Consider the following 20,887-nt stretch of genomic DNA (forward strand, 5'->3'; position numbering starts at 1 on the left):
ATGGAAGGGAACCCTGAACACATATATTCAGAATCAGGTGCTTTGGAATTAAATGAACCTATACTTGTGTGTATAACAATTAGACCATTATTCCAATGGAGTTTAGTTCTGAAAACAATTATAAGATTTAATGATCCCAATCTTTTGCTTGGCACACATCAAAAAAATAAGATAAAATAATGCACATACAGATTTGGAATTTATTGTCATGTGAAGTTTGTTTTTAAAATACATTCCTCAGTATATATATTTGAAGAGAAACCAGAACTGTTGCTATTGTCGTCACCACTGTGCCATTCCTCAATTGATGTGTTTTATTCAAACTTGAAGGCGCCTGTAGAGATACAGGAACTGTTTTCTTTTCCTTTCTGAGCAAGCTACCTTCAAATGGTTCTATCAAAGTTATTCGCTTCTGAGTCCAGTTAAACAGAATAATAAATTATGTCATTTATGGACTGAAACACTTAGAAGCTTCTGTCTGAAGTAGCAGAGCCACCAACTGCCTCCCTGCTCCATTATAGTCTCTTAATTACAGCCACAGCAGAAATGACTGGTGTATGGAAACTGGAATGAGATCATATAAGCACTTACATTATCAAGAAATAAAAATAGTTCATTTATTCATAGGACTTTTACAGTGTTCCTAATACAGTTTTTTTAAAAAATTGATGGACACTTAAGCTATATCAATCCACTTAAAATTCAAAACGAGATTCAAGATGTTCCTTGCTGTTGTTGCTGCCAGTCTGGTGGGAACAATAAGTTAGGGCCTGCTGACCGCAAAAGCAGGACACACACACACACAAATGCACACAAATGCACACACACACACACACACACACACACACACAATATAATTTAATTTCATACAGTGCTAAAAAATGATGTTTGTTTTGCAAATAAACATTTTATACGTTGTGTTTAATTAACATAAAAGTGATCCAGGAAACACAAAACAGGCTCAAGTCCCATGTGTTTATGAAGTGCAGCAATACAGGCATGAAACCACTTATCTTGTTTATGAGATGTGCTTGCTATTACTTCTACAGATTGTGGAGCATTTTATTGCAGAGCTTTATGTGGTTTACAATGCAACAAATGTAATGAAACTGTCACTATGAAAATAAGCTCTTAAAAGTAAAGGCTGCCCTTCCCTTTCATTGTTGGCGAGTGCCGTGGAGCCATTCATTGCATATTGATTGGCCACAAGAAGGGAAGAAGGCTTGTTTTTATTCATTTATAATTACATTTTAATCCTGTCCTCCTTCAAAAAACAAAACCCTCCACCTTTCATCTTCACAGCAACCCTATGAGGGTGGTAGGATTTGCTGAACTCTTCCAGGGCCTCACTAGCAAAGGTTTTTTTGGGGGATATACTGCTTCATTTCCAACTCATGCCTACCCCATAACCCCTTGTTGAAAGCCTGTAGCTTGCATACCCTCCAACATTTCTCCGATGAAAATAGGGACACCCATAATAATTATAATTATACCCCACCCATCTGACTGGGTTGCCCCAGCCACCCTGGGCGGCTTCCCACATATGTAAAAACATAATAAAACATTATTTCCCTATACAGATATAGGGAAATAGCCTTCATATGTCTTCTAAAGGTTCTATACCTACTTATCCTCTTGGCTCAGGGGTCAGATAACTCCATACTTCCAACATTTCTTTGAAGAAAATAAGGATGTCCTAAGTAAAAGTGGAACATCCCGGGAAGAAATCATAAATGGGGGTAGTCTCCATAAATCTGGGACTGTCCCTGGAAAATAGGGTCACTTGGAGGGTGTGTCATATCACAAACCATGAAATTCACCCTAACAAGAGGTAGGGATGGCCAACAATTTGGATGCCTTTAATAGAGGATTATATAAATTAATGGAGGATAAAGGTAAAGGTAAAGGGACCCCTGACCATTAGGTCCAGTCGTGACCGACTCTGGGGTTGCACGCTCATCTCACATTATTGGTCGAGGGAGCCGGCATATAGCTTCCAGGTCATGTGGCCAGCATGACAAAGCCGCTTCTGGCGAACCAGAGCAGCACACGGAAACGCCGTTTACCTTCCCGCTGTAGCGGTTCCTATTTATCTACTTGCATTTTGACGTGCTTTCGAACTGCTAGGTTGGCAGGAGCTGGGACCAAGCAACGGGAGCTCACCCCGTCACAGGGATTCGAACCGCCGACCTTCTGATCAGCAAGTCCTAGGCTCAGTGGTTTAACCACAGCGCCACCTGGGTCCCATATCCATGGCTAAAAGCCATGAAACCCATGTACTACTGCCTGTGTCAGAGGTGGTATGCCTCTGAATACCAGTTGCTGGGAATCACAAGCAGGAAAATAAAATAAAATACGCAGGCACAAATTATTAGCAGGCATTTATTAGCTGAAGAGCCCTATTTATGAGAGTGCCAATAATTTCTTGTCAAAGTGGTTAACTTGTTTTGTTTTTCTTCTGCTACTGACTGCATCCCATGCCCAATTTGAAGTGCAAGGCACAACAGCAGAAAGTCCAACATGGAAACACTTCAATTTCCATTCCGATCCTCTTCCAAATGTATTCTCTCATGACCTTCTCCTTTATCACCGCCTACACCAGTGAATGCTGACCAGATAACATGCCTATGTTCACTTGCAGGAGTACAGATGGCATGCAAATCAAGAATTACTGGGTGAGACCACAGTCTCTTCCCCCCACCCCCGCCCAAGCATTATTTAATCAAACTTAATCTTCCACATGGAATGAGCAGACAATTCGGCAGCGACTCAGCTTGTTAAAATTCATCTGCTAACAGGCCTAGCAACAGACATATCAAAACACTGGGGATTATTGATGATGAACAATCTGCCTATTAATCAGATGGAAGGATGCATCAGATATCGAATTTTTATATTATTATTATTATTTTTATTCTTTTAGTGCCGCCTGACCAGAATTCCTGATTAGCTTAAAAGGACAATCAATAATAACTCCCCCAGAGCTCTGAAAACACTGCAAAGGGCAAAGGAAAGAACATCAATTGAAAGGTAGGGAACCTGTGGCCTTACAAGTGATGCTGGACTCCTACTCATCAGCTCCAACCACCATGGCTGATGATCAGGGATGATGAGAGCTGTAGTCCAACAACTACTGTTGGGCCACAGGTAACCCCACTCTTAAAGACTTAGCTGTATTTAGTTATGGAAAGACTGTACAGTGGTACCTCGGTTTTCTAACGTAATCCATTCCGGAAGAAAGTTTGAGTTCTGAAATGTTCGAAAACCGAAAACTCAATAGCCTACAGCTAGGCCTCAGGAAGCTGCGTGGCGTGTTTGACTTCTGAGGCGTGTTCGAAAACCGAACCATTTACTTCTGGGTTTACAGTGTTCGAAAACTGAAATGTTCGTCAATGGAGACGTTCAAAAACCGAGGTACCATTGTATACATTTTCATTTTGTTGACACTTGAATCACAGGGGAGCCAAAGGAGGTCTGGCATCCTCAACCTTTTGCCATGGCCCCTCTAGTAACTTTTTCTTCACTACAGGGTAGCCACAATTTGGCTAAAAGTGGGGGCAATTAGAGGATCTAGTTTCTAAATTTCATTAGTAGTCCTCCTTGCTACACTCCAATAATTCAAACACTGTATCTGCCATCTTTCTGGGAATCAGTTCTAGTTTTGACAGCAGTACAGTATCCAGAACCAACCTCTAGATAGTGAATGTTTGTTGACTTGTGTACTATGGAAACACATGCACAGTTTGTTGCCATCATCAGTCACCACTTTTGCCCAAACCAAGTTTTCTCAACACTTCAGCAAACTGTCTGAAGAATATTCCTCAAGATAGAATGGCTTTTTGTTTCTCTGGAGGAAAAAAAAAGTTCAAAATCTCATGCACAAGATCTCTCTGAATGTTTCAGACAAGTGCTTGCAAAGGGAAATATGCACCAGGAATGCCAAATCTGTTTTGTACTGTGAAAAGTACCCATGCATCGTAGCAGCCATTCTGTCAGCAGAGGGAGGGAGATGAGAGGGCAGGGTTTTCCACCGGCTCAGCTGAGTCTTCGAATTATTTCCATTTCATCTGGTCATTACAAGAACTTCTGTGCTCCAGCGCGCCATCTTAATGCTGATATTTGCAAGCTGCTCTGGTAACCTTTTTTCAGTTAAAGAGTAGGGTAAAAGGCTATAAACTTCTGGTGCCTGAGGGCAGCTCTGCTGTAATTGGCCGCCTACATCCCAGAACAAACACTGGGCTGGATCCAACTAATGGGGCCTGCTAGCTGAAGCCACACAAGGACTTCCACTAGTGCAGGCATGTCCAAAGTCCGGCCCGGGGGCCAGTTGTGGCCCATGGGCTGGTTTCAGACAGGCCCACAGGCAATTTTGAAAAAGCAATCTGTTGTAGCCCCTGAGCGCCTCCCCACCAAAGCCATTTCCCTTTTGCGGGCTCATCATGAGCTCTCCCCTGTGTAGCTCAGGGGGTGTAGCTAGCCCTCGCGCCATTAGGGAGTCCCCAGCTGTGTCACTCCTTGGGTCGACCAATGTGGTCAGCTGGGAGGCATGGCTTAACCCCATTTATGCAGTGCGGCAGGTACTCTCCCCTTTCTGCTTCCTGCCGGAGCAGTTTTCTTCTCTGCAGTTTTTCTCCATCCTGGTTTTCTCTCCAGCATTGGACCATCTGGATATCATGGAGTGGCTTCTCCAGCTGCACAGTGTCTCCTTGCTCACTGGAGTTTTGGCAGGCAGCGCGTGCTCCTGATCCCTTGGTGTGTGTGTGTGTGTGTGTGCAGTGTAGGAGGGAAGAGCTGACGGACAGGAAGATCATGCACTGGGTGGTGTGAGATAGGAAGGTCAAGTGCAGGGAGGATAGAGTGTGTGTGAGTGGGGCAGTTGGGTTCTGTAAAGCTGCATTTGACTGCAATTTTTGGAAGGATAATAATAATAATAATAATAATAATAATAATAATAATAATAATAATAATTTATTATTTATACCCCGCCCATCTGGTTGGGTTTCCCCAGCCACTCTGGGCGGCTTCCAACAGAAAAATGGAATAAAATAATCTATTAAACATTAAAAGCCTCCCTAAACAGGGCTGCCTTCAGATGTCTTCTAAAAATCTGGTAGCTGTTTTTCTCTTTGACATCTGTTGGGAGGGCGTTCCACAGGGTGGGCGCCACCACCGAGAAGGCCCTCTGCCTGGTTCCCTGCAACTTGACTTCTCGCAACAAGGGAACGGCCAGAAGGCCCTCGGTACAGGACCTCAGTGTCCGGGCAGAACGATGGGGGTCGAGACGCTCCTTTAGGAATACTGGACTCAGGCCATTTAGGATCTGTGTGTGGCGTGTGTGCAGAAGGATCCCGAGTCCCCTTCCCCTTTAAAAATGTGTGGCAGAAGTGGGTGGGATGATCGGGTCCTCCACACAAATTGGCTCAGAGTGTGCAGAAGAACGGTCAGAACAGCACACGGGGCAGAGAAGGGGAGAATTGTCCCATCAAGCAAGCAGAAATGCTTGCGCTTAGAGTGCAATTTTCAGGGACTGGCTGGATGAGGAAGAGTGCCTGCCCAAGACACACACACCTGGGATGAGAAGAAGGCGACTTAGATCCAGGACAGTGGTGGTGGGACACAGAGGACCAGTCTGAGGTGGGGGTGGTAGAGGCTGGAGGCTTGAGTGAACACATAGAATCAGAAGAAGGAAGCCATTCAAGAACAGGGCGGGTTGCTGAAGGTCTCATTTTGAGCGCAGATTCTGACAGAGAGGAGCTGGATGCTGCCTCAGTTTTGCAGCAGTGGGCAAATCCTTCTACAGTCGGCTCTCCTCCTATACTGACACCAAGATAACGAAGAGCATTGCACGTTGCTAGTGAGAGAACCAGAGGGGGGGGTCCCTCTCCTTGCCACAGTTTACGTTTACTTGCTAGAAGTCCAGCGACAGAGGGCTAGATGGGGAGGAGGTTTCAGACAACAGTCTCAGCAATGTCTTCAGCTAGGGCACTTGAGCCTCGGAGAACTTTGCTGTGTTTTCTTTTCTGAATAAGCGGCTGACTTCACAATGAGCCTCAAGTCTTCCTTCTGGCCTGTGAATGTCCCTGCCTGCCTGACAGCCCTCACAGCAATCTCCTTAACACTATGCTGAATTGCTTCTCCCCCCCCCCCCGCCCATTTTTTGGGGGGCATTCATCTAACTTTTAGGCCCGTTGATTTCTGTCGACCTATTCTGAGTAGCAGTTGGATACTTAGCTGTTCTCCATGCCTCTCCTCTGAAGTAACGGGAAAGTTACAAGATAAACTTTGTTCAAAACAACTGCTTTGGTTGTTAGTAGTGCTCAGGTGGAATTAAAAGTAGTATACATTATGAAGGGGATTTGGAGTAGACCTTCTTTAAAAATAGAGCTGCTTGGTGTGCTGTGTGATGGTTCATTGTACAAAATTTCCTTTCACATAAAGATTTGAATAGCATTCTTGCAAACTCTGCTCATTGTACTGCAAAATTTGACATTTTTGAGTGTGTCTTAATTACGGAAGGTTATAATAAAATAGAACGGAGGCCTCAGTGCTCAACTGGATGTTAGCTGCCTCGGTGCTTTTATGGAGTATCTAGCCTATCCAGAATTTAAAATGTCAGTAGTTTAATTTTCACTCCAGGATAATGCTTAAATGTGAAGAACACTCTGTTCTTAGCTAGATGTTTTTGAAATATGTGAAGCAAGCAACTAGTGATGTTCTATCACTCCTTTACCAGAAGATATTCACACAAGCACTTAACGAAAAATGTAATGAGAGTCCTCGACCTAGTTGAAGAAATTCTTTGCACAACAAACCAACCACCCAAGTTTCAACTGGCTTTTGAAAGGTCCTCCACAATGTAGTCGGTGTGTGCTTTCAACTACTCATTGCCTGTGAATCTAAGAAGTGGAGTTAATCTCTAACCTAGTATTATTGGTTCCGACCAGATGACAGCAAACCCCCCACAGAGAGCTTTCCACAATCTAATGAAGTCCTTTAAGGATGCAAGAACCAGGCATGTGAGTTATGTGGTATGTTGCTTAGAAGGGATGTGGGTGGCGCTGTAGTCTAAATCACTGAGCCTCTTGGGCTTGCTGATCGGAAGGTTGGCAGTTCGAATCTGTGCGATGGGATGAGCTCCCGTTGCTCTGTCCCAGCTTCTGCCAACCTAGCTGTTCGAAAGCATGTCAGTGCAAGTAGATAAATAGGACCACTGCAGCGGGAAGGTGAACGGCGTTTCCGTGTGCTCTGGCCCTCGTCACAGTCCTCCATGTGCCAGTAGCGGTTTAGTCATGCTGGCCACATGACCCAGAAAACTGTCTGTGGACAAATGCCGGCTCCCTCGGCCTGAAAATAAATTCATGTAGAATGTTATCAATGGCTAGTAACCACAATGGCTATACCGTGTCTCCATGTTTTGAGATAGTATGGTTCTCAGTGCTAGTAGCTGGAAACCACAGGAGAGGACTTCCTGTGAGCATCTAGTTGACCACTATGAGAACAGGGAGCTGGAGTAGATGGACCACTGGCCTGATTCGGCAGGTTCTTGTTATGTTCTTATAGGTTGGTTTCTCTTTTGTTTATTTAGTATTCTCTTGTTAATTATTGTTTAGCAAATTATTTGGGAAAATATTTGGGAGTGAGTACAGTGGTACCTTGGGTTACAGACGCTTCAGGTTACAGATGCTTCAGGTTACAGACTCCGCTAACCCAGAAATAGTACCTCGGGTTAAGAACTTTGCTTCAGGATGAGAACAGAAATCGCGTGGTGGCAGTGCGAGGCCCCATTAGCTAAAGTGGTACCTCAGGTTAAGAACAGTTTCAGGTGAAGAACGGACCTCCGGAATGAATTAAGTTCTTAACCTGAGATACCACTGTACAGAGAAACAAGGAAAGAACAGAACTGCAATTATATTTCATTCCAGCCATCTAAGAATGCTCCACAAATGATTTTAGGGTCACCTTCTTTCAAAGAGACTGCTAAGTAAAACAAAGTTGCAGAGTGCTCTTCAGAGTGTTCTTATAAATCATGATTGTAAAAGATATCTTCAAAAGCAAGTCAAATGTCACTTGACAGATTTATGACTTTTGCTCCATGTCACAAAAATGAAGGAAAGTTTTATGTGCCTTTTCAACACTGGCTTCTACTCCTTTAGTTGTTGCTGCTGACCATTTTCTTTTTGCAAGACAAAATGTTTTATAGGTGACATTCCTTTCAGAACAAGCACAACTCTGCATTATTCTCCATGGGGTGGAGTCCACTGACAGTGATGTGAGAAGGAACCTAACCATGCACTTCCTCCCTCATGAATGTTAATGGGACAGCGTGGGATTCAGCTACATGGAAGCCTGTCCCACAATTCCCTGGTACCATTTGAATCTAGGCCTGAGATAAAGGAGCACTGGCTTGAATGGTTTCAGAGGCTACTAGACAAAGTTATGAAGGATAAGGCTGTGTGCTACTTCCTACATCTGAGGTAGTATGTCTCCAAATACCCACTGCTGGGGATCTTGAGCTCGAGAGGGCTACCGTGCTCATGACCTATTTGTGGGCTTCCCTTAAACTTCTGGTTAGCCACTACGGGAACAGAATGCTGGGCTAGATGTGAAGACTAAAGCCATGTTTAGGCATTCTCCTGAACATGTGAAGGGACATACCAAGGGCAGGAATGTGCCACACGAACCCCGCCCTTCATGCCCCTAGATCTTTGCTTGATTAGCACAGAGGTCTGAAGGTCTTTTGTTTTGTTTTTAAGGCACTAAACATGCTTAGAAATCTCCCCACAAGCAGGAGCCCTGGCTTAAGAAGGTTTCCAATGGCAAATTGAACACAATTTAGAATCTCATTTTGTCTTTCACGCTAACAGCGCATAGACCTAAAGCGGAGCTGGCGCAGTTGGGAATGATGGTGGTGGGGTTTCCATGCATGCCCTTGCCTCCACCCCCTTTGTGTGTTCAGGCTTAGCTTTAAGCAGGCCCATGCAGAACGTGTCTGATTCCTGGGGCAGAAGTCTTGTTAGAATAAAGTTATAAACTCAAACAAAACCCACAGCCAATCCCTGGTGAGCCCCCACCCAGCCAGCTTAGCCCTCCGAGGCCAAGGCAGGTGTAGCTGGCTGTGACCTGCTCTCCACAGGCCTGACTCTAGCAACCAACTAATAGGCAGTCACCACATGCTTCACAGTTCAACTAAATACAAACATGTCAGCAAAGGCTATCTATCAGGGTGACCAAGGCCAACTTATTTCTGTGCTGAGGCCTGAACCAAGCTTGGAATGGATTTAAATATAATCCCTGTCCTCCAACAATGCTTGCAGCTGCCCAACCCACAAAACATCCTTGATCATAGTAGTAGCCTCCCCCCCCCATGGACCCCGTGTAAGTGGCCTTGGTTACAGAGCCTTCGAGAATAAGAGAGCTCCTACATGCCTCATTCATATCATTTTTGCATCTGACTAGAGCCTTTCTCTTTATATGATGGAGTGGTAAACATATTTTCTTTGAAGTATTTCCTATTGTTTCCTTCAACTTACTTCCAAGTAAATGAGCTGAGGATTGTGGATGTTTTGCAATATGTATCGATTTGATGAGAGAACTCTCCTGATGAGTGAACTATTAAGCAACATTACAAGACATTTTGTGAATGGCATTATTATAAAATAAAGACTGATATGATGACTGCTAATTATTTGGCTGTTCCTAAGAGAACTTCTGCTCTTGAAGGAAATGTCAACTAATATGAATATGCAAACATCACACCCACCTACACATATGCTGTTGCTCAGTTATTCTTGGCAGTGCCAGTACTGTCAATCCCAAATGTTCAAAAATGGGAGTTTAAAAAATGCAAGGTAAATATCATGGCTCAGGACTGCAACACCTTAAGGACTGCCTCTCCCCATACAAACTGACCTGGGCCCTGTGCTTGTCACCTGAGACCCTTCTCTGTGTCCCCCGTCCCACAGAGTTTAGTAGGATAGCAACAGAAGAACAAGCCTTTTCTGTGGTGGCTCCCTGATTGTGGAATGAACTCCCCAAAGGCTCCCATGGCACCATCATTGCATGTCTTTAGACCAGGCCATAATATTCCTCTTAATCAGGGGTCCCCAGACTTACTCGGCTTTGGGCCGGAGGGCAGGGGGTGTGCGCGCAGTGGGCCGGAGGGCGGGGGAGTGCACGCTGGCGCCCTTCCAGGTCGGAAAAATCGCCGAAAATCGTTTGCGCGCATGCGTATGGGCCTCCCCCCGACCCTGAAGTGCACCGGAAATGTCCTCTTCTGGGTCGGGAGAGGCCCATACGCATGCGCACAAACGATTTCCGGTGCTTTTTTTCCAATCTGGAAGTGCGCCACCGTGCTGCGTGCCGTAAGAGCAGGCGGCGGCAGCGGGCGGCGGGAGTCGTCGCAGACCGGATTGGGAGGCGAATTGGGCCGCATCTGGCCCATGGGCCGTAGTTTGGGGACCCTGCTCTTAACCCACACCTATGGCTATTAAATGCTTATGGCCTGTGAAAGTGTGGGGGAGAAGACTGCTATTATTATGATTATTTTACTATCAGGCTGTCTGTCAGTAAGCTTTCTGCTATATTTTTATTATATTTTTATCAGTGATATTTTGTAATGTATGTCTAATACTGTACACTGCCCTGAGATCTTTTGATAAAGGATGGTATATAAACTGAAACTATAATGATGATGATGATGATGATGATGATAATGTTCTTTGTTTACTCAGGCATTTCTATATAAGTTGTTAATTAATATAAAGCATTGTAACTTTTCTATGCCTTCATTGATAATTTTGCTAGTCATTGTTTTATTTTTTAGTGAACAGGGACTGTGGTTTTTAATCTGAATTATTTTAAATAGAGGGTATTGTTTGCTTTAGATTTGGGATCAATTTTCTTTGAATGTTCTTTGTCGGACAGCCTAAATTCCTCAATATACTTTGAAACCACAATGAATAATATCCTGCATTCCGTTCCTATTCTCTTTTTGTCACTAATAACTGCAATTATATATATAGCATGAATTCATTTTATTCACACTTTTCTACACTGCCCTGGGTGGTTAAGAAATATTTTAAGTAAATAAAGTGGTCAGTTAAAGAAGGTGCTCTCTGCCTTCTCTCAGGCGGGACATTCTGAAAAGGGCTTGACCTTTTTTTAACTTAAAGGGTTGCACAACGCTATAGTCATCAGTTGTGTGACTGAGCACTAGTGAGGGCAGTGAATTTTGGAATGAAAGGGTGGGAAAACATTAATTTTTCCAGTCTCAAATTGCCAACCTCCTTCCAATGTTGAGGTCCAGCTCATCATGGACTGCCTGCAAATATACTATCCCATCATCTGTCTATCCTCTTTCCTACACAAACCTTGGATGATGAAGAATGGATGACTCATGGAAGAGAGGTCAGGTCGGCAACAGAGGCCTTGTATGGTAGGTCTTATCCTGAAGACTCGGAGTACTGAGCATGGAGTACTGATTAGCACTAGGATGACTGAAATCATATTTATATAGACTTCATATACAGTGGTGCCTCGACTTACGAATTTAATCCATTCCGAAGGCACCTTCGTAGGTCAAAAAATTCGTAAGTCGAAAAGCACCATTGGAAATGCAATTTCCCATAGGAATGCATTGGAAATAGAAAAAGTCGAAGCAACCCCATCTAAAAATTCATAAGTCGAAAAAACCCTATCTAAAACCGTTGCGGTTTCCGTTCAGATGTCGAGAAATTCGTAAGCGTGCGGCCATTTGCCCCATTCGTAAGTCGAAAAATTCGGTTGTCAAGTCGTTCGTAAGTCGAGGTACCACTGTATAAGCTTGATGTAGAACTCTCAAGCTGTATCTCTTGAGCAATAAAGGTTGGATAGGCGGGCAAAATGGACATATTGCTCCCCCGCTCATGCATTAATTCCCAATAGCAATGGATGCTCTTTCCCATTGGAGTCCAGCAGTAATTGCCCATGTTAGAAGCATTCCAGAACAGCATTGCCAACAGCCCTTCCTAGGTAAGTTTGTTAGAGAAGAGGGTAGGCAATTGACAGGGATGTGTGTATAATTTCTACTGGACTTTGTTTTCAGAAGCCTTATTTGAATATCTTCAAGCTTTCTCGGAGGGTTCTCAGGAAGCTTGGAAAAATCAACCTAGCTGACTGGGGAAGGACACCCACTAAACAAGTGCATGCCTTTAATTTCCGTGAATTCTCCTTCTAAGTAAGCGTAATTAGGTCGTAGGACCAATCCATAACACCAGATGATGTGTTGCAAATGTGGTGATGATAAGAATCAAACTGGACATGATCTGGGAATTGCATGATTTTTAGTCTTCAAAAAATCTCAGACATGTAATCTGTATCAGGACTGTGGTTCAGGGGAACCCCTGTGCTATTTTACTGCAAAAAATTGCCCACCCAAAATAGCTATTTGTCTCAGTTGAAAAAGAAAAATCTATGGACACAGCCCTGTGTCCTCATAAGTCCTCATTCCCGCTTCTTGCAGCTTGGATGGGAAGGCAAATTTTAGAAGTGAAAATGGCACTAGTGAGAAAAGGTTAGCCATCTTCCCTGTGCTGCAGTCCTGATCCACATAAGGCCTTTCTGCTTCAGAGTTCAGGACACCAAATTCCCATCTAGTTTAACGCTTACTGGAGTCAACCAGTGTTTGTCACAAGTAAATAATTCTCTAACTGAACACCACCCACTCATAACTCAGCCCATGTTTACCACACCACTATTCGAACCACCTGTGATGGCATTCTGATTGTCTTGAAAAGATATGCTGATTAACATACTGGGTACTTGATGGAAGAAAGCACATGATGACTTCAAAACAGGCTGAATTTGGTGAATTGGGATGGAGGGCAAAACGATGCTTTGATGCACCCCTTCCAGAAACGTAACTGAGCACTTCAGTCGGGTCAAGATTTCAAAGCTAAGGGATGCTGTGGAACAGCAGTGGTGAATTTTTTTACTGAATGTTATGAAAAGGAACCATTCTGAAGGAAATCAGCCCTGAGTGCTCACTGGAAGGACAGATCGTGAAGCTGAGGCTCCAATACTTTGGCCACCTCATGAGAAGAGAAGACTCCTTGGAAAAGACCGTGATGTTGGGAAAAATTGAGGGCACTAGGAGAAGGGGACGACAGAGGACGAGATGGTTGGACAGTGTTCTCGAAGCTACGAACATAGAATCATAGAATCATAGAGTTGGAAGAGACCACAAGGGCCATCCAGTCCAACCCCCTGCCAAGCAGGAAACACCATCAAAGCATTCCGGACAGATGGCTGTCAAGCCTCTGCTTAAAGACCTCCAAAGAAGGAGACTCCACCACACTCCTTGGTAGCAAATTCCACTGCCGAACAGCTCTTACTGTCAGGAAGTTCTTCCTAATGTTTAGGTGGAATCTTCTTTCTTGAAGTTTGAATCCATTGCTCCGTGTCCGCTTCTCTGGAGCAGCAGAAAACAACCTTTCTCCCTCCTCCATATGACATCCTTTTATATATTTGAACATGGCTATCATATCACCCCTTAACCTTCTCTTCTCCAGGCTAAACATACCCAGCTCCCATGCCGTTCCTCATAAGGCATCGTTTCCAGACCTTTGACCATTTTGGTTGCCCTCTTCTGGACACGTTCCAGCTTGTCAGTATCCTTCTTGAACTGTGGTGCCCAGAACTGGACACAGTACTCCAGGTGAGGTCTGACCAGAGCAGAATACAGTGGTACTATTACTTCCCTAGATCTAGATGCTATACTCCTATTGATGCAGCCCAGAATTGCATTGGCTTTTTTAGCTGCTGCATCACACTGCTGACACATGTCAAGTCTGTGGTCTACCAAGACTCCTAGGTCCTTTTCACATGTACTGCTCTCAAGCCAGGTGTCACCCATCCTGTATTTGTGCCTTTCATTTTTTTTGCCCAAGTGTAGTACTTTACATTTCTCCTTGTTAAAATTCATCTTGTTTGCTTTGGCCCAATTGTCTAATCTGTTAAGGTCATTTTGAAGTGTGATCCTGTCCTCTGGGGTATTAGCCACCCCTCCCAATTTGGTGTCGTCTGCAAACTTGCTCAGGATGCCCTCAAGCCCATCATCCAAGTCATTGATAAAGATGTTGAATAAGACTGGGCCCAAGACAGAACCCTGTGGCACCCCACTAGTCACTACTCTCCAGGATGAGGAGGAGCCATTGATGAGCACCCTTTGGGTTCGGTCAGTAAGCCAGTTACAAATCCACTGAATGGTAGCATTGTCTAGCCCACATTTTACCAGCTTCTTTACAAGAATATCATGGGGCACCTTGTCAAAGGCCTTGCTGAAATCAAGATAGGCTACATCCACAGTGTTCCCTTCATCTACCAGGCTTGTAATTCTGTCAAAAAACGAGATCAGATTAGTCTGACATGACTTATTTTTCAGAAACCCATGCTGACTTTTAGTGATCACAGCGTTCCTTTCTAGGTGCTCACAGACTGTTTGCTTAATGATCTGCTCTAGAATTGACCAAACTGTGGGAGGCAGTGGAAGACAGGAGTGCCTGGTGTGCTCTGGTCCCTGGGGTCACGAAGAGTCGGACACGACTAAATGACTAAACAACAACAAATGAAAAGGAAGGATGCTAACATAAGGCCCATTCATTGTGTTTAGTGGAGCTGCTGCATTGAGATAACACAGAGGTAAACAAATATCCATATTAGTCATGCTACAGCAACAGTGAGAACTCCTGGTGTTTATCTGAGCTCATTCACTGCTCATGATGCTACTCATGTTGATGTTTACTAGGTACTCAAAGCCTTTATAACATGATATGATAAAGATAATATGCAACAGCTGCACTTCATTCCATATTGTGCTGACTGATGCAGAAGGAACTGCTTTATGCTTGCTATTAATGATCACGACAGTTCCTGTTAAGTATAGGGAAGTAACTTAAAATGTGAGTGATACAATGCGAGTACAATGCAATGAACAGTTATCCCTTTTCCAGAAGCATATTCTTATACAGTACAGGATAAAAGGCACTTTGTGGGATTTATCGTTGCATTATCCATCAATTGCACATACTTCCACATTATGAATTGTTCAACTTGTCAGCTACACAAAAAGCTAACACGTTTAATCTATTCATAAGTGTTAGTGGGTGCAAAGTCTGGAGAACTAGAATGATGGTGACATAAAATCTGCATGAAATGCACCAATGCCTACTGGCTTAAATAAGATTGATAATAGTCAAAGGCTAGTCTCTATCAGCCACTGCCAGTATGGCCAATACTGTAGCATGGTGGGAGTGTTAGTCAGACCAACAACTGGAGGGCCGTTCCCATCCCTGCTCTATGCCTAATGGTAGTCGTAAGGTAGTCGTATCTCATGCAAGTGCCTTATGTGTAGTTGCTTCAGACAGCAAGCTATTTGGCAAGGTGGACAATTGTTTTACCCACTGGGTTGATGTAGAGGAGTTGTGTGGCCAGCTATAAGTTCAGCTACCTTTCATTTTCACATTGCATGGACTCTTTTGTAGAGGAACGCGTTGTTATTGTTCCCTCTTGATTGCAGACTAGAGCAGCAACAGGTGAACTTGTCTCTTGGTAAATTAGCAATGACTGGACGTTTGTCTCTTGGTAACTCAGCAGAGGCTGAGTGTGCTTCCGTTGGTGGTTTGTTTGATCTGCCTGGCAACAAAAGTAAGTGCTACTAGGTGTTTTTTTCCCCTCTGGAAGATTTGTGTGTGTGCATGTTCTTCAGGTGGAAAACACAATATTTATAACTGGAAGGAAAAATCCTGATGATCCCCGTAGAACAGTAATATCTTGCAAAGGCAAGTTGCCAATTACTGAGGGCATATGTGGAACTGCATCAATAACTTGCTTCACATGGTCTTCAGCTGCGCTTCAATAATAGAAACAAGAGTGGCACTGGTTCTAATTAATCTAGGGATGACACCAAATATTGGAATTGGGTGGCTTGGAAACAAGTCCTCCCTGTTCAGAAAAGCTGTGCCATTTGTAAGCTGAGAAATAATTAATTATCGTAATTGGATTGCTTCAGCACCAGAAATCCCTAGCCCCAGTAGTCTCCTCCTCTTCTTCTATTTGCCAGATGTACCGAGTATTGTGTATTGAGCCAAAAGATTTTATATCTGTATTACTATTGTCTGTATTTGCATCAGGGTAAAGTAACTGCCTTTTGGTTCCAGAGGGTACAGCTACGGTACTATTGGTTCATTTAAGCTGCTGTATTTGGATCCTCTGTCTTATTGGTTTCCTCCAAAAGGCAGCACTGTGATTGCCTGATATTATTCCCTCCAAAATGTATCCCTTTCTAGCTAGTCCCCCCCCCCCCCGTCCCTATAAATGTAGCTTTTCTCTCAGAGCTCAGTCTTGTTTGCTTTACCAAAGAAGTGTTACTAGAGAACTGTCTCCAGCATATTATGTCAAGAGAGCTGAAATCACGAACCCCACGTCACAACACCGAGGGGCTGGCAGAAGAGAAGGAGAAAGAGACAGTAGCACTGGAAAGCATTAAAATCACCAAAATGCTAAAACCAGATTGAAGCATGCAGTGGTTCCCAACAGGTGGTCCGGGGACCCCCAGGGGTCCGCGAGCTATGCCAGAGGGGTCCGCAATATGCTATTAGAATAAAAAATATATTAAATATATTTCGTATGATAACAGATTTTTTGTTTTGGCCGCTTCCTGCATGAGCAGAGTCTAGCGCAAAACTAGAATTAGATAGAGGCAGTAGTTCTGCTGTATGCCGTTAGGTGGCGCTTTACAAACACTACTGTTTTGCAAAGAGGCAGCGCGCGCATTCTAAACGCTCACCTCCCCAAGATGCTTTGCGCGCGTCGGCTTCATTTGTGCACTACTGCGCAGGTACCCTGTCTTCTCCATTCCCCTCCCTGGCGCGTGCTGCCTCTTTGCAAAACAGTAGTGTTTGTAAACAAAGCGTTGTTTTTCGCGGAAGCTACAGTTCGCGTAGTTAAAAATGGACCGTTGGTTAAAAAGTGGTTCATTAAAACGACAAAGGCCTACAGATGAAGAGGAAGAACTGTAAAAAACATATAAATATAAAATATAAAAAGACTCTTAATTTGGCTCTCACTTTTTAATTTTAGGATTAGGAATTAATGGGGGTCCTTGTCACAATAGTGGCTCGATGAGGGATCCTCGAGAAAATTTTGTTGGGAACCCCTGGAAGCATGCAACAGCTTCTACATGTCTGGATAGGGTTACCTAAACAATAAATATTTTTAGCGCGTTCAGAAAAAAGTACAGTGAGGTGCAAAAGTAGGAACAAGCTTCAGAGGCACAAGTACCCTAAGTTCAGTACCAGAAGATTATCAACTAGTACATTATCTATGAAGGATAATTGAGCTGGAAATTACTTCTGAGTTATCTTAAGATGTAAGAAAGTGAAGATAAAAACAAATGGAAAACCTTAAATGTGTCTATGGGGTCATGAATGTTGCATGACTTTATTCAGGTATGTTACATTCCCATGATGATTTGTGGTGGACATAGACACATATTCAAGGGATCAGAAAAAAACTATAAATGTGGCAGGCTTGCAAAAACATTATTGCATTTTCTTCTTAGATCTGGAAGCATTCATTAAAACAAACAGACCTAACACGTCCAGTCAAGGATTTGCTTTAAAGTGACACTATAGCTTGCTTTGTTATGTTCTAATCCTGTTTTCAAGTGTGTGTTGTTTCTTAATAGACACCTTTGTTTTGCATTCATGAAGAGCACCTGTGGAATCCTAGAACACTTACAGGCATGTCCTTAAAAGCCCATTATTGTAATAAAGATTTAATCTCCTGAAGAGTAATAAATTATATAGACATAGCTTTAGGTGTCACAATTGCCCACAGGTAGAAAGCACTATAGCACTTCTTTGTTGTTGTTTTTAAAAGAGTAAAACATTGACAGGACTCTGAACAACCCATGAATTATAATCTTCCAATTCGTTATTACTTGGCTATTAATAACATGCTAAACTTTTCAAAATGGAAAGGTTTCTGGGATTCTGCCAAAGCCGAAGTTATAAGCAATAAAAACAAAATAGCATTTTAAAAGTGGCAAAAATTTACAAGTTGCAAATAAACCTCATTTTGAGAATCAGAGAAATTGCCAGAGACTGAGGGAAAGTTGATTTATGCCACATATTTGTTTTGTCTTTTTGTATTTAGGCAATGCCTTTTAGTATCACACTGTTTGATCCTTTCGCCTGTTCAGGCACAAGATGGATATGCAAAAAAGTGTAGCGTTGTATAGCACGGTGTAGCAAAATGCCTGAGTTGTATTATGTGCTGTGTGGCCTCGTGGTGAAGATGCACAGCACAAAGATTTGCAACATTCCCACCAAGGGCAACGTTAAATGCTGTTTAAGTCCCAAGGCTCATGGTGCTTCCTCCACAGTTCAGTACTATTGTTTCCCAAAAAGCATGACTACCAAATGCAAGGCAAGCACAAGATATCCCTCCCCCTCCCATGGGCGTACCCATTGAGGGGCAGGGGGGTAGCTGCCCCCCGAAGCAAAAAAGGGGGGTTATAAAGTGATGAAACGAAACAAAATTAGGTAGGGTGATGGCGAATAATCAGTTGTTTACCACACTGAAATGGTGTAAAAACCGAGCAGTATCTAGAGCCACCTAGCGACTGGTAGAGGAATCTATGTCAGCCAGCCATTGGGATTCAAGGGAGGGAGAGGTCCCCAGCGGGCTCTAGCAGAGAGAAGAGGGAATCTCCTAGAGGGGTCTAGTGAGTTCCACGTCACTAAACTGAGCCACCCGCTATTAGTTTACCTTCTTATTTACATTTAGAAGACATTGAGGCTGCCTAAATGAATATAAGAAATTGGTTCCAAAAGGGTAGGTTAAGTAATTTCTGTAGGAAATTAAATTTTAAATGGTAAAGACCTGGCTCAGAAGTACAGTGGGAGTGGACAGACTGACTGGGTTGTGTTTGATGAGCGTCCATCAGAAATTCTTCAAGGAAAATCAGGACTGGATTGAAACGAAAGTTTTGAACAAGTTTTCTTCAAACCCAAGAAAAATGATATTAGTATAAGACATGTAACTAGAATAGAAATTAATTTTTTTTCCAAGCAAATAATTGTAATAACTACCGTAATAAAGCACTGCTATAATTATATATAATTTTCTTAAAATTTTGGTTTCATTTGCCTTTTCCGTGCTGAAATGTCACAACCTGAATGACCATGGCTTGCCCCCCCCCCAGTTTTGATCCTGGGTACGCCCCTGCCCCCTCCCGAGACAGAATTCTTGCTACCCTGCACCAAGCCCCATGCACTGACTTTTGGATCCTTTTGATTTTGCCCTTTCAAAGTGAAGCTTAAAACAACATTGAGCATGGTGAAGTGGCAGCAGGGCACGAGGTCTCTGTGGCAAGGCTTGGGCAACCCAGTGATTATCAGACCACGGATCACTTTGCTGAAGCAGCAAAGCAGTGGCAGTGCTTCCAAATGGCTCAGTGGCAGAGGGTGAGTGAGAAGCTGACTTGGGGGAGCGCATGCAAATCTGCCATCCTCCCTGATCCACCTGAGGGAAATAGATGAGCTGGAACTGGCCAAGGACCATTGACCAAACCGGCCACAGGAACCCTATGAGAAATATAATGCAGTCTACCTTGTATACCCAGTGTACCCAGGTGTACCCAGTGTACCCAGGTGGTGCTGTGGGTTAAACCACTGAGCCTAGGGCTTGCTGATCAGAAGGTCAGCGGTTCGAATCCCTGTGACGGGGTGAGCTCCCGTTGCTTGGTCCCAGCTCCTGCCAACCTAGCAGTTCGAAAGCATGTCGAAGTGCAAGTAGATAAATAGGAACCGCTACAGTGGGAAGGTAAACAGCGTTTCCATGTGCTGCTCTGGTTCGCCAGAAGCGGCTTTGTCATGCTGGCCACATGACCTGGAAGCTATACGCTGGCTCCCTCGGCCAATAATGCGAGATGAGCGCGCAACCCCAGAGCTGGTCATGACTGGACCTAATGGTCAGGGGTTCCTTTACCTTTACCTTGTATAATGTTGAGGCAGCTAAACACATTTGGGCACACCTGTAGGATCAGTCTTCCTACGATGGAATAAATTGACTGCAATTATATAAGAAGCGAGTAAAAGGAAACTTTTTTAAAACAAACCTCAAACATCTAATGTCACAAAGCCTGCCTCCTTCTTGTCCCTTCCTGTTGCAATTTGAAAACTATATCAAATTGCCATTACATTGTTTGCATATAGGGGATTGTTTTTAATTGTTTCTCTGATTCATGTTTTGCTGCGAAATCTCTTTGAGCTACTTTATGGGATGCAGTTAATAAATGGAAACAAACTAACTGTGTGTTTTGTTTTGAAAATCCAAAATCTGTAGTGAGAGAACGGGGGAGGTCAAGAGGATTGCCAGGACTTGTATCCTTAGGAACTACTGCAAGCTTCTTCCTTCCTTCTCTTCTCTGTAAAGTTTGCAAATGCAATGGAGGATTTGAACTGTTCAGGGGCCAGTTAATTTTAGCCATGTGGGCCCTTGACAGTAGGGCTGCTGCTGGGGTACCAGTAAAGGGAAGGTCTGCATTATACAGATCATAATAGAGATGCTGGATGAAACTGTTATGATGAAAATGATAGTTCATCATCGTGCGATAGGTAAGATTCACAGTGCATGCAGGGTCAATCAAGTCATAAAATGGCTGAGCTGGGCTTGAGTGACAAAGAAGTCAAGATGTCCCTGGTTACGTCATCAGATGAAGCACTGTAAAGCCTATTCATTTCAATGGGATTTATGTACATGAACATAGCTACCTCCAACCGAAATCAATGGGCTTTTAAACGGTGGTTGGATCAGGCTCAATATTTGAACAATGGATTCACCCACC

The sequence above is a fragment of the Zootoca vivipara genome, chromosome 1, assembly GCF_965207765.1.
Source record: "Zootoca vivipara chromosome 1, rZooViv2.hap1.1, whole genome shotgun sequence".
NCBI classification, from domain to species: Eukaryota; Metazoa; Chordata; class Lepidosauria; order Squamata; family Lacertidae; genus Zootoca; species Zootoca vivipara.